Source organism: Trichosurus vulpecula, chromosome 6 (assembly GCF_011100635.1).
Source record: "Trichosurus vulpecula isolate mTriVul1 chromosome 6, mTriVul1.pri, whole genome shotgun sequence".
In the NCBI taxonomy this organism is placed as follows: Eukaryota; Metazoa; Chordata; class Mammalia; order Diprotodontia; family Phalangeridae; genus Trichosurus; species Trichosurus vulpecula.
In genome coordinates, this window is record NC_050578.1 from 177,689,979 (window position 1) to 177,704,837 (window position 14,859).

Here is a 14,859-nt window from a genome sequence, read left to right on the forward strand (position 1 = left end):
TTCTTTTAAATTATCATAAGTGTTTTCTCACTAAGATTTAGGAAACATATTAGCAGTCTACACTGAAGTTCACTTGCTTGCTGTGCTTACTAATAATGCCCAGGAACTTAATTAGTAAACTAGGGCATGAATGTTAAAGCGTGGGTCCTTACTTAGGAACTGCGGTAAAACAAAATATCCACTGGGATATTGCTGTTTCTTGCACTTCTATCAAACACCAAAGTACATTTCCCTCCCTGTGAAACTGTCAATGCTGGATTCAGATTCTGGGAAAAAGAAATCCTAGCAACATATACTATTTTTTTTAGCATTGCCTCCACCTGCACATATAAACAATACTAGACAGAACATTATTCCTTTTCCTGCTAAAATACTGTTATTCTCAACTCAGAACCCCCAAAAGAATCTAAATATTTAAAGGGGTCACATTGAGTGTAGCTGTTTAATGAACCAGATATTCTTCTGGTATTGGATAATAGCTTGCCTGCAGGGTGCCTTCCTGGTTTCTACCTCCTGGAGTTTAACCTTGAGGCCACTGCAGACCAAGAGTCCTTCCAGAAGGAATATGATGTGAGGAGTTATACCACCTTGAGTAGCTCAGACTCTCTTTTCCGGTGCCTGCCTCATTGCTCTTGGCTTGACCAAAAGGCTTGCTCCTGATATCTGTAGTTTGCCTTACCACATCTCCCAGGCAAGCTTCCCTCTAACCACTGCTTTATGTCTGCTTCTGTAATCTGCAGCTCTGAATTTCTAAGTTACATGCTGACAAGATGTGAAAAGGGGCTTTTGAACGAACAGTCTTGGCTGATCAATATTTGAATGACTTTAAATCTTTCAAATGACCTTGCCCTAAAAGCTACCTCCATCAGCATTTCAGCTAGAGTGCACTGAATCACAATTATTTCTGAGTTGAGGAAGTATGAAAATTCACTTTTAAATGTGTTCATGGTTTGCTTCTTCTGTATCCTTTCAATTTTACTTGAATCAGAATTGTTGTCGCTTCTTATGATCTCTCAAATCCTATTCTGCTGGTTTTTTTTTTCCTTAAGGTATCCAGAGAATATTTTGTTAGGTTAACATTCTGTTTGAATGTTCATGCTATGCCATTGGGAAGAACAACTTCCTCTACATTTGGGCTATGTGTATTTCCTTTGTTGATCAATAACTACACCATGACTGGAGGAGTTAAATTTTCTGCTTTTTCCCCCTTTGTTTTCTGTTATATGCAGCCTAGTCGTGATGCTTTCCCCTGAATGAGGGACTGTCTGGCATATGGAACCAATGTAGAGTGCTTGAAGTGAAAGCTTAATGCTTCTGACCACTTTCGTTGAATTCAACTTTCATTCCATATAAAGTCAACCAGATGGAATTAAGACGTCTGTCTTTGCATAACTGAATAAGAAGTCAGCAAAGTAATTCCCTGCTAATCACAGCAAATTAGTCTTGGAACCTACTGACATGGAAAGATTCACACTGGCATCAAGCCTAAGGACTAGTAGTAAATCTTGTATTGTATTTTAGAAAGTGCTTTTATTTATATCCATTAGTAATCTGGGATCTTAAAGAAGGATTGGTAGCAGTGTTGCAATCTTTCCTAATGATGGGGCTGAGACAGAAAATGCAAGCATATAATTGGGGTTCCTAAAATAATTGGGTCCTTCCCTTCTTTGTGGCGGAGGTGGGAAGTATAGGTACTGCTAAGAGAAAATAAAAAAAAAAGATTATACTTGACTAACTACAAATGGACAAATGGCCTGCATTGATCTCAGACTTGAAGGTTCTTCATCACTTCTTTATATCACATCATTTAGTACATAATTATTTATTACCTTGCATTGATGCCTTGTAATTTTTTCTACCTTCTATAGTATGTAGACATTTTTGGGACACCGTTGCTGTTTAATATATACCTGATTTGACATGAGCCTCGTAAAAAGCATATAACTCTGCCATACCACAAAAATTAGATTTGCACACCTAATACAATTTATCTAATGATGCACAATAGACCTAACTCAATTTGCTCTTCTAAAAATAAAACATAACCTATGTATCCAGATTTAAAGATGTCTTAAAATTGCAAAATATACAAAAGCAAATAAATCTCAAAGCAATAAAAATCTGAGGGCAAAGGAATAGCTGAAGTATTTGGCTTTATAATACTAAAAAAATACTCTACCTATATGATATTCCCTTGAAATTGCAGTAGAATCAGACCCTCAAATGTAGAAATTATAGACTTACAAAAAATTCATTTGATTATGTCATTACATATTCAAAAAATCACACCATAGCAAAAGAGAAGAAAATAATACAGTAATTCCTAGCCAGCCATAATTCTCATCTTCCCCTTATTAGAACCTTGGATTCTGCCCCCTTGAACAACCCTAGTCTCTGATAGGCAAGTTTTCTAAGTTCCAGGGGTGGGGAACCTGGGACCTCAAGGCCACATATGGCCTTCTAGTTCCTTGGGTGTGGCCTTTTGACTGAGTCCAAGTTTTACAGAACAAATTCTTTTATTAAGGGGATTTGTTCTGGGAAGTTTGGATTCAGTCAAAGGGCCACACTTGAGGACCTAGAGGAACACATGTGGCTTCAAGACCATAGGTTACCCCCCCCCCCCCGGCCTGCCCCCCGCTCCCGCCCCGGGCCTTCATTTCAAACTTCGTTCCCACTCTTTCTCCCATTTTCAGTTACCCTTTATATGTTGGCTTGAATCTACTAGAATATAAGTACCTTCAGAGCAGAGACTGTCTTCCTCATATTTGTGTCCCAAATGAACACAGGAAATGCTTAATAAATACTCTCTATATATCATCTATTGCCAATTGGTTGACTCAGATACAATTACTCATGGCCAATTGTCTTTAAAAATGACATTTATTTAAAAAGTAAACCAAAGCTCATATTTTGTGTATATATTGTACACTTCAAAGATTTTGCCTGAAGATGGCCTATGTTTCTGTGGACACATTTTAAAATTCAAGAGCAAATGGTTTCAAAATTTGCCCTCACTTGAAGATGGGTGAGTTAAATGAACAAATCATGAAGAAGAAAAAAAGCAGTGAAGTGGCAAGTTATTCTTCAGTGTATTCCTTGAGGACCTCACTAATCCATCTTAACACATACTGCTACCAGTTGGACATCTGTTCTAGAAAAACTAGAGGGCAGAAGAGAGTTTTAACATTCTTAAAATCAGGCTCATCTTTCCAAAAATGCAGCACATTCAAATATTTTATATGTTGTCTTGAGTGAAACTGAATTTAAAACATTGTTGGCATCATCATCAAAACTTATTAACAACACTGTGGGTGAAGAGTTCTACTATACATATTATATTTTGTTTTATCTTTTTCCATCAATTGTTAAATAAATGCTTCATTTTAGCTTAGAAGTATTTGATACTGTATGATGACCCCCTTACTTCTGGGCATTCTCTCTTCTTGATTTCAGAGAAACTATCCACTCCTGTAACTCTAATTTTTAACTACTCTTTTTCCATCTCCTCTTTCTATTTTATACCCTTAAGACATCAGTAGGGGATGGGACAGAGGCAGTATTCCATAAGGTTCTGTCCTTATCTCTCTCTCTTCCCCTTTCTCTAGATACATTTTTTAATTCGCATAGCTTTGTCTATCATTATCTACATAGACATCTTCTAAAACTATGTCTAGCCCTGGCTTACCAAGCTCTTGACCCATAGCCCCCACTGCCTATACAACATTTCTGTACAAGTTATACATTAGGATTTGAAAATCAACATGTCCAAAACCATTTCAATACCTTCCCTATCAATCCTAACTGCTTCCTTTTGACTTCATTATTTCCGTCAATGCCAACATCATTCCCTTATTCTCTCAGTTTTGAAACTTTAAAGTTGTAATTGATTCCTCCACACTTCCTCATCTCTCATAATCCCAGTACAATCACCCTAGCATTTTCCCTTAATTACCACCTACCTGGACTACTACTGTTGCCTTCCTAATACCTTCCAACCTTCAATCTGTCCTCTCGCTAATCCATAATTAACAATGCTGCCAAATTAGTCATATTTATGCACTTAACTGGTCATGCCATTCTTGTGTTCAAAAATCTTCAGCAACTCCTTATTGCCTACCAAAATAAAGTTAAAACTCTTCAGCTCAGCACCCAAGGCTCTTGGCAATATGGTACCCCACTACCTTTTAGTTTTAGATCACAGCATTCCTTCCCCTTAATTTTCTGTCCCAGTCAAGCAACATAACTCATTGTACCATTCATACCATATTTGGTCTTCTGGGCACTAATGCTTGTGTTCACTTCATTCCCTGAGTCTAGTGAGGTCACATGCTGCTGTCATTTCAGCCTGTTCAATTCCTACCTGTCTTTTATATCCGAATGAGTATATTTCTTTGACTAAGTCTTTCTTTAAAGATATCCTCCATCATCAATGACCATTCTTAAAAACACATACACATAGCTCCCAAAAGTAATCCATTTTCATTTTCATGTACACATTAAGACATGGTGGCATAATAGATAAAATACTGGGCTTGAAGTCAGGGAGACCTGTGCTCAAATATTTCCCATAACCTCAACCTACTCATCTAGCCTCCATGCTTCTCAGTGTATTTCTACTTCCAAGACTTCCCTGTTAAGTCATAGACATGTGGTGGCATTTCTCTTTATGTATACATATACATTATTTTAAAAATAATTTTGTATCATATCCCATATTAGGCTTTAAGTTCATATGCTGTAGGGGCTGCAGCTTTTCTATATTTTGCGTTTTTACTCACCCTCAGTCTAACTCAGTTATCTGCCTCAACAGTATATACTTAATAAATTATTATTGAATGGTGTTATATAATAGTATTATATAAGTTTGGGGCAGCTAGGTGGCACTACGGAAAGAGCACCAGCAGAAGGACCTGTGCAGACACTTGATACTAGCTGTGTGACCCTGGGGAAGTCACTTAACCTTGACTGCCTTGGGCGCCCCCAACCCCCCCAAAAAAGCATTGTATAAATATACATATGCCAACCATCCTTTACCTAACTAGCATTTTTGCAGCAGAGGAACAAAAATTAATAATAAAGGTAATATTTTAGACAATGTTTATGGAAAATAAAGTTTAATGCATAATGTTCTTACACATTCAAAAGACCTTTAATGCTTTCTATAAAAAGTGAACATCAATGATATCACAGATATACTAATAAAACATCTTTTGGACTTAGATTTGCATTTGTATAGTTCTACCATATATGTTGCAACTAAGCCACAAAAGGCAACTTGATATAGGAGCCTTAAGTAGAAAATATTAGCCTTTTTATCCTAGGCCAAACACTACCACTAACTGGCAGTTGAACATTTGATGAGTTACTGAATGTCTCTGAGTCTATTTCCTCATCTGTAAAACATGGGGGGTTGGATTAGATAGATGAAATCTAAGATTCCTCTAACTCTATAGCTCTATGAGCCTATTGGCCCATATCTATATTATTAAAATAGTCATTGTCCAGCTTCACTTTTTTGGAACCACTTTGGTGGCTCATAAATCATAGTCCTGCATACTAGCATTATAGTGAGCCCTAAAAGTAACTTCTCTTCAGTAGAATTCGGTTTCAGTCCTATGGACTCGGAGGACAGGAGAAGCATTATTTTAAGCAAGCTGATGGCATAGGCAGTTTACTTAATTTCCTAAAGGAAATAGAAAGTCATCATCAAGGAGAGAATGCAGCCAAAGAGCTTATTGCAGTGCTGAAAATTTAGTCAGCACATAGAATTGCCTTCATCATACAAAAAATAAATTAAATTGACCTATATTTGAACTTTGGACTAGGGACATTGGAGCCAAAACTTAAGCATCTAATTATTCTTCTTTTATATGTACCTACTAGCATCTTGCTGATGATATGCTCTTCAAAAGTACAAAGACATCCATTGCCTCTCGACATCTTACTGATTCTTGTGGCTTCTTCTCATCTATAATAGTCACCCTGAGCCATGACTGGTTTATGCTTTTCGCTAGGTTTTTTTTTTCACAACCACTACTTCCCCTCACTTTCTTGGCTTCCCTATCATCTGAGATCTCCTGGTTTATTTTGGAAGGAAAGAAAAGATGAGAGAATGTATAGGAGACCAGCATCACTCCTTTTCTTAAGAACTGCATGCTCTGGTACCCTTGAAATTTTGTTCTCATTTGCCTTCTACTTGGTCCACCCAAGAGAAATAGTAATAGTGTCATTTTCCTGCCTGGCTCAAATCTTGATTCCAACACCATATCTCTTGAAATCATTACTTGTTACTCTTTCTATGGCATGCCACCCTGGGATATAATTCTTGTCTATCCTATGCCTCTGCCCCTTTGTGGCTCTGCCCTAGCTGCTGCTAGGATGAATGGATACTTAATGCCCTCCCTTTTTCAACTTCAGCATGCTGACTCGATGCATGTACCTCTTGTCTATTTGGGGTGAGTCTTGAGAATGTTTTTTCTTTTCCTTAATTAGAATCTCTAAAAGTATATGACATAAATCATTATTGACATATTTTCACTTGTCTTTCCCCTCCCACCCTTAGTGGTTAGCCAAGGTTATTTCGTTATTAAAATAAAAATTCCTACCTTTGACCCCTCTAAGAAAAAATGAACTAGCAATCCTTGCCAAATACTTATAGCATGAATTAGTTCCAGTAATTCAGGTAGGTAAATACTTGCCCAATAGCAGAAATTTCCTTGCTACAAGTAATGGGACACATACATATTGAAAGGGTAGCTGTCTTAGCTACTGGCATCAAAGAGGAGTGTACTGAGTAATTCAGAAAGGCAGCTGCTGCTGCATTCTAAAGAAGCATGACAGCATGGAGGTTGTATGTAATGTAGGTTTCATGGTTTACTTGGAAATAAAATTTTAGTAAAAAGTAAACCTGAAAGGGCATCAACAGAATAAGAAAACAATTAGTAGTTGATAGTGCCCTCTTGAGGAAGTTCTGGAAACCTGAAACCAGGTACCTACCCTGAAGTTATTCAAGTATATAAAACCCAAACAAAACATTCATATTTTCAATATAATCATGCAAATGTTAGTTTCCATAATTTTTACAAAGGTTTGAACTATCAGAGTGGGTGGAGGGGAGATAAATGCAAAAATCGTTCAGTCTGTTCAATTAAACTTCTCTTCCCTAGAAAAGTGTTTTTCTCCACATCAAAGTGGTTGTATATATAGCAGAAACAAATGTTGGGCTTTGATTCCCGTTGTTCTGGAGAAGACATTCTATGAATATGATATAAAAGGTGATGCTGGATACTACTGACAATATAATTTACTAACATGCTTGCAATAGATAATCCATATTCCAGGACTATAACAAAACCCGGAAGTATTATGAAAAAAGAGCTAGAATATTAAACATGCATGATTTAGTAAACCACTTTTTGCATGATCCAGATGCGATTCTTATTTCTCCTACTCTTTTTTCTTCTCCTCTTCCCTTCTCAGAATATAATGGCCAGGCTACATATCTAGTTAATGTGAAATTCTTGATTTCTGTTCTTTGGCCTGGAATCTTTGTGTTTCTTGATGAAGTAAGATTGTTCTGCAGCCCCCACAAAATACAAATGAGCTTTGAACACATCCATCCAAATCTCCATCACTTTTAATGCATTGAAATACAAACATAAATAAAAGACTGTGAGAGCAGACAAGGCAGAGTAGAAAGAGGTCAAAATGGAGGTCAAGTTCTTTCCTGAAGTCAGAAATTCCTTTTAGGAAAAAAAGACGCAAAATTTAAAAAAAACCAGCAGCAAAACAGATTAAAACTATAACCCTTAAATATATTTTGTTTCTTGATGTCATTTTAAATCCCATATGTCAGCCACCTGGTCCAATTCTCTCTTTCTTTTTCTCCCTCTCTCTCTGTCTCTCTCTGTCTCTCTCTCTCTCTCTGTCTCTGTCTCTGTCTCTCTGTGTTTGTCTCTCTGTCTCTCTGTCTCTGTTTCTCTCTCTCTCTCTTTTACAGATGAGGTAACTAAGACCCAGAGTCGCCCCTCTGGGCATGCCAATGGCAGACTGATTCGGATGCCAGGTTTGGCTCTATTGAACAATCTTTGGCCCCTTGTATAGGGTTTTGAGGGTTTTTTTTCTTCTCTTTGAGCAGAGTTCATCACAGTGCTTTGTACGTTGTTGACAATTAATTGTTGTCTAATTGAATATAATGAATCATAACAATGATGCTAGAACCATTTTGAGATCATAGAAAGTCTTTGTCCTGGACAAAGCCTTTTGCTTCATGGATAATAAGAGGGCTTTCCCTGAGAGCAACATTGTATGTATAATGAAATAAAATGTTAGACTCTGAATCAGGAAGACCTGCCTCCAAATCTTGTCTCTAGGAAATCAATCAGCAAACATTTCCTAAGTGCCTACTACGTAAGGCTGAGGATACAAAAAGAGGTAAAAGACAGACTCTGCCCTCAGGGAGCTCACAATCTGATAGAAAGACAACGAGCAAACAAATATGTACAAACAAACTACATAAATAGGATCTACTTATTTACCATATTTCTGTCTATATGATAAGTAGGAAAAAATTAACAGAGGGAAGGTACTAGGCTTAACAGGAGCTCAGAAAGGCTTCCAGTAAAAGGAATTTTAGTTGAGACTTAATGGAAGCCAGGGAAGGAAGTAGGTAGAGATGAGGAGGAAAAGCATGGGGAAAAGCATGGGGAAAGCCAGAAAAAATGCCAGGAGTTGGGAGATGGAGTGTGTTGTTCAGGGAACAGCAAGGAGGCCAATGTTACTGGATCAAAGAGTATATGACATGGAATAAGGTGTAAGAAAACTGGAAAAGTAGGAGGGGGCTAGGTTATGAAGGACTTTGAACACCCCACAGAGGATTTTATATTTGACGCTGGAGGTGAGATTGGAAAAATCATTTTAATGGCTGAATGAATAATGGCCTGGAGTGGAGAGAGATTTGAGGCAAGCAGATTGGCTAGCAGGCTATTCTCATAGTTTAGGTGTGAGGTGGTCAGGGCTTGTACTACAGCAGTAGCAGTATTAGAGGAGAGAAGGGGGAATAGAATACTCAAGAAATGTTGCAGATGTGAAATCAACTGGCCTTGGCAAAAGATTAGAGGTGGAGGGGTGAGATTGAGGAATTGAGTATGGCTTCTAGGTTGTGAGTCTGGTAGACTAAGATAATGGTGATGCCCTCATAGTAATAGGAAAGGAAGCGGGGGGCGGGGGAAGCTTTAGGGGAGAAGATAATGAGTCCTGTTTTAGACATACTAAGTTTAAGATGTCTACTGCATATCTAGTTTGAGATGTCTGAAAGTTAGTTGGACATGTGAGACTGGAAATCAGCAGTCTGGGGCAGGTTGGTTTGATATAAGAATCACCAGCATAGAGATGATAATTAAATCCATAGAATCTGATGAGATTGCCAAGTGAAATAGTATAGAAAGAGAAGAAAAGAGGCCCCAGGATAGAACTTTGTAGGACACCTAATGTGTTAGAGGGTATGATTTATATAAGATCGAGAAAGACAATCAAACAGAACAGAAGAGAACCACTAGAAAGTGAAGTCCTGAAAACATAAAGAGAGTATCAAGGAGGAAAGTGTGATTAACAGTGCCAAGGTTGCAGTGGTCAATGAGAATGAGGACTGAGAAAAGGCCCCTGGATTGGGTAACTAAGAGATCACTGATAAATTTGGAGAAAGTAATTTCAGTGGAATGATAAGGTTGGAAAGTGGAAATTGAATAGCTCTGTGATCAAGGGCAAGGCGTGTCACTTCTCTGGGCCTTAGCTGGCTCATCTGTAAAATAGGAATAGCACTGTCTGGCATATTTACTTCAAAGGAATATTTTGATGCTTAAATATGATAATGTATGCAAATCACTTGGAATATTAAAAGTGCTATATAAACATTAGTTACTATTACTATCATACTTAGGACTTTTTCTTCCTAACATGAAGAAAACTGTTTCAAACACAGAGTTAAATCATATAACTCTCTTCTTGACAAGGCGATTGAATGGTACTTTGTCTTCTTTTCACTACATACTGGTGCCAGAATTTCCGTGATGCCACCCTTTATCCAATTTTATGCTTTTGTTTCCTCTAATCCATAAAAATCCTAGGCCAGATGCCGAAAGGAGAGAGGACAAGGATCAGTAAAAGAAAAACTTTGTGAATGAAAACTGTACCTTTGCAGTCTTACCTGCAAAGAAACGTACGTTTTGCAGATGGTAACTATATAATACCTAGAAATGAATGTAGACCAAGGACCCCTAGAGCATGGTGCTTTTGAAGAATAATGTTAAGAGTTGTTCTCCACTGCAAATGCTGGCTTCCATGGTGCCTTGATCCATAAAAGTAGCCTTTTACAACTTTCAGATTCTGTGACATGGCTCTGTAATAAGCAATCAGAAGCCTCATATCACAGCTGTCAATCATATAGCACAATGGAAGATTCCTAAAAGAAACAATTACATATAAACTCAACACCAATACAAAGGTGCATGTTGGGTATAACTATGCTACAGCATGTTTCTCATGACACTATGCATGTAAAAAGTGGTATAACTCACATTTTCAATGATATATATAATTGGAAAAGGAGGTATGTAGGTTATATGGAAAAAAACTGGAGAAAAGAGACACTCTGAGTGATACACTGATTTCTCCAAGGTATTAAAATAATTGAAGGAAGGCATCTCATGTGTGTGTGTGTGTACAAATATATAGCACACATATTTTACATATACATATATATGTATATATTTGCATATTTCTATATGTACACATATGTGTATATAGGCATATGCACACATACATATATACACATATAGTGGGGGGGCCTGCCATCCATGGGTGACTTATGCACAAGAAATTCAAAAGATGAGGTGATATTCTTAGGATCTTAGCTCTGTAGGTGGAAGGGAGCTTAGAGCCAGTTTAGACAAGCTTTCATTTTACTGGTGAGGAAGGGGAGGCCTCACAATGTTAAGGGGCAGAGGCAGAACTGAGAAGTCGTGATCTACACCAATGAAAGAAGCACCAACACCAAAGAAATCACAGAACAACCAGTGCCCTAATGGAGAAGGTAACATTGGAGATATGCTTTAAAACTAGGATTTTTGCAATACAAAACTAAGAAAGGAATGCATTCTGGATAAAATCTTGGATGCACTGAAATGGATCATAAAATGGCTTTTCAGGAAACAGCTAAAAGGGCATTTGAACTAGAATGGAGAATGTATAAAAGGGGAGAAATGTGAACTAAGACTAGAAAGCTCCGTATCACAGAGGAAAGGCAAGGCAAGGCAGCACTTACTAAATACTTACTATGAGCCAGGCTAAGGGAGACTGAATAGCATCAATACTGATTACTCTTAATCTTACAGAGTTTTATAGAAGTAAACGCCTATGACAACTTTTGCTTAGTATTTTGTCTTCTTTTCACTGCAAATTGGTGCCAGGATTTCTTTGCTACCACCCCTCCTCTAAGTCTATGCTTTTATTTTCTCCAACCCATAAAAATCCTAGGCCAGATAACCAAGGGAGAGAGGAGAAGGATCACAAAGATAAAGATAAGCCAAGAGGGATGATGATTAAATCATCCCACCCTAAGTCTAAAATAGTCACGACAGAGAGAAGAACACAGAGATGACAAAAGTAGGTCATGGCATTACTAACGCTAGATACAGATACCCTAACCTAAACACCAAGGAGGATTAGTTGTACATGGCCACACACGTCAAATTTATGAGTTGTTAACAGAAAAATAGGATTCAATTTACAGATTTTTTTTACTTCACAATCTTTAGGGGGCAAATCACTGGCATAAATCAAGGGATGCCTGTACATAAACTGGTAGTGGCTTGATACACGATTGCAGCACTATTAATCAAAACCTCCAGAGACTCTCTATACCCAATAATATGCCTGTGACATCCATTAATTCAACATGCACACATCAAAGGGAGATTAGATACTTTTGTTTGGAGTCAGGATGTGGTCAGCCTTCATAACAAGAATAACTGCCCCTCTCCTGTTATTCTAATTAATCATTTTGTGATTAGCAAGGGAAAATGCTGTCAGGTGGTGTCATCCTCCTGTCCCACCTAATCATCTGGAGGAGAAAAAAAAAAAGATGAAAAAAAGAGACAAATAGCCTTGCCTGTCCTGACAGCATAAGTGATCATGGTGGGTTTTAAGTGAAAGTCAAGTGCAGTATGGCTGTTCACACCTGATTGGCTCATTGGTTCCCCATAATAAGTGTTACCGTGATGACTGTGAAAAGTGGTATTTGGTCTCAAAAATGAACATAGCCTGGATATACTTAATTTTTGATTAATTTTCTTACTCCCATTGCTGCTGTTTACTGCCATTTTCAAACTACTCTCTTGTAGCTATGAATTCCATGAATGGGCAGCCAATTCCTTTTCTATTTACCTATTATTTATTCATTTATTCCTTACTCAGAGCCATGTTTCAGTTAAAAGCAGCAAAACATCCAGCATTATCATTTTTAAAACAACTAAAAATCTCAACTTGGCATTTCTACATATTCTGAAACATGACTGAGCATACTGATTAGACATAGAACTACCTAAATAAGTAACTTTAAGAGAGGGAAGATGACCTACCTGCCCACAAGACAATAAAAACTGAAGAGATGATTCATTTAAGGGCTGTGGCATTTTTTGAGAGACTATTAGAATGGTTTTTTTCACTTGTACTCTGTGTTTTAAATCTTTGGATTCTACACTGCACAGGCATGTATGGGTTACAACATTCCAGAGATCATGGTTTGATTTTCACTTGTCAAGTTGAAAACTGCTACCACAATAATTAGCGGTGGAGGGATTTTGACATACTGAACAGGGAGCATGCTCCTTAAATTGTTCTGAAATGAAAACGGAGTGAAGAAAAATAAACATCATGCTAAGATTAAGTTACTCCTGTGCTAAGAAATTATTTGCACTCTCATGAATCCAGCAAACATTACCATCAAGCATTCATTAATTGCTTACTATGTTCACACCCCTATGCTAAGCACTATGGATCCAAAGACAAAAATATGGCTACAGGAAGGTTACATTCTAAATACCTCCCTATTGTGGGCTAAACATTTTATGATATACAACGAATAAAAAAGCCATTTTCCCTACCCTTAGAGCTCGTAGTATCATAGAAGTGAGAGCTGAAAAGAATCTTAGAGATAACATAGTACAACCCATTCATTTCACAGGGCAGGTAACTGAAGCTCAGAAATGTTACTTGTCCAAGGTGACAAAGTGTTAGGGAAATATTTCAAACCCAGAACTTTGCTCTTTATAAGTCCATCATGTTTTCTTTTATACTTTCACTGCCTGCCACTGTTAGAGGAGGTAAGATATCTATAAGTAATATGTACTTGATTACATTTCAAAATAGATTCTAAACTTTTGAGATGCAAACAAGATGCAATTAGAGTGTCCTGGAGGAATCCATTACTCCTGGCTGGGAGGCCCAGGGAAAAATATATGGAAGAGCAGTCTAATGACTGATGTGAGTATGGCTATGGAAATAAGTAAATATCAAATATAGTTTGAGGAGAGAAGCAGCAAAAAATCAGGCAAATAAATCTAATTATAATTAGATAACACAAATGATTTAGTAAATCTCTATAGAGAAAGAGAAAATTTAAAATGAAATAAATCTAACTTACACTTAGTGCCACTTGGAGCAGAATTTCATACCAAGAATTTAAAGAAAGAATAAAAGTCATTTGAGCTTTTATACTTCGAATGGCATAATGATATATAGAAAATACATGTAATTATCATTATATTTAACATAAGAAGTGTTTTTAAAAACTCATATGTAAAAAGGCAAAAAGATAGCCCATTTTAAAAGAAGCAAAAATATTCCAAATTTTAAACATTATAATATTCATAGTATAAGCAATAAAAACATTTATAGTGTTTGTGAGGATCTCTTTCCTTTTGAGCAACTCCTTTCATCACCTTCTTTCTCACAAGTAAACATTCTAGTCCTAACTAAGCACATTTATATTTAATTTTCTTGGTCTCTCCCATCCTTTAAAAATCTATAGAAATTCAGAACACTGATCATGTATCTTATTAATTTGGCTACAAAATGCATAAGTTTTAGTACAATTATTTCAGATAGACTATTGGATAGTTCTAATTTTGGAGAATGACTGAACAAGTGATTAATAGAGAGCTATTAAATAAATTATTGAATGAACAAATCTTGACTTCATTCTGGCTAGGTAGACCCAGTCTAAAGTACAAGAAACATTTTCACAGTTTTTGATTTATGATGGATTTGCTCGGCATATCCATGTGAAATCAATTATCATTTATTAAAACTGGTACTTTAAAGGAGAGTAGAATTAAATCACCGTACATTGTCAAGGTTATAAAGTAGTCAATTTTAGGCTGAATGTCAAGTAATGCTCATTTGGATTTCTTCTCTTTGGATTCAAGCTAAACAATAAAGTAAGCTTTAAAAGCTAAAAGTAGAGTTGTATGAAATAATGAAAAGTGGAGCAGAACCAAGAGAATGTCATACACAGTAACAGCAATGATGTTTGAAGAATAATTGTGAGCAACCAAGTTATTTTGAGTACCATAAATACTCAAATCTACTACAAAGAACCTATGAAGAAAGAAACTATCCTCCAGAGAAAGAACACATAGACAAATACATAGTGTGGTTTTATATGTGGTTATAAATCTGTGTCAAATAGTGGCCTGCTCTAATGCAGGGTGGGGAGGGAGGGAGACAGTTACAAACTGAAAATATAGCCAAAATATGAAATTAAATTTTTGAAAAGGACATGACTGTGATCCAAAACAAAAA

The 14,859-nt window shown here is 36.8% G+C and overlaps 1 protein-coding gene across 3 annotated transcripts in view; it reads right to left on the minus strand.

Moving 5' to 3' along the window:
• The window catches only part of PCDH7 (protocadherin 7), a 493,083-nt gene that overhangs the window by 113,209 nt on the left and 365,015 nt on the right, over nt 1-14,859 (minus strand). The gene's annotated exons all lie outside the window — the stretch shown is intronic.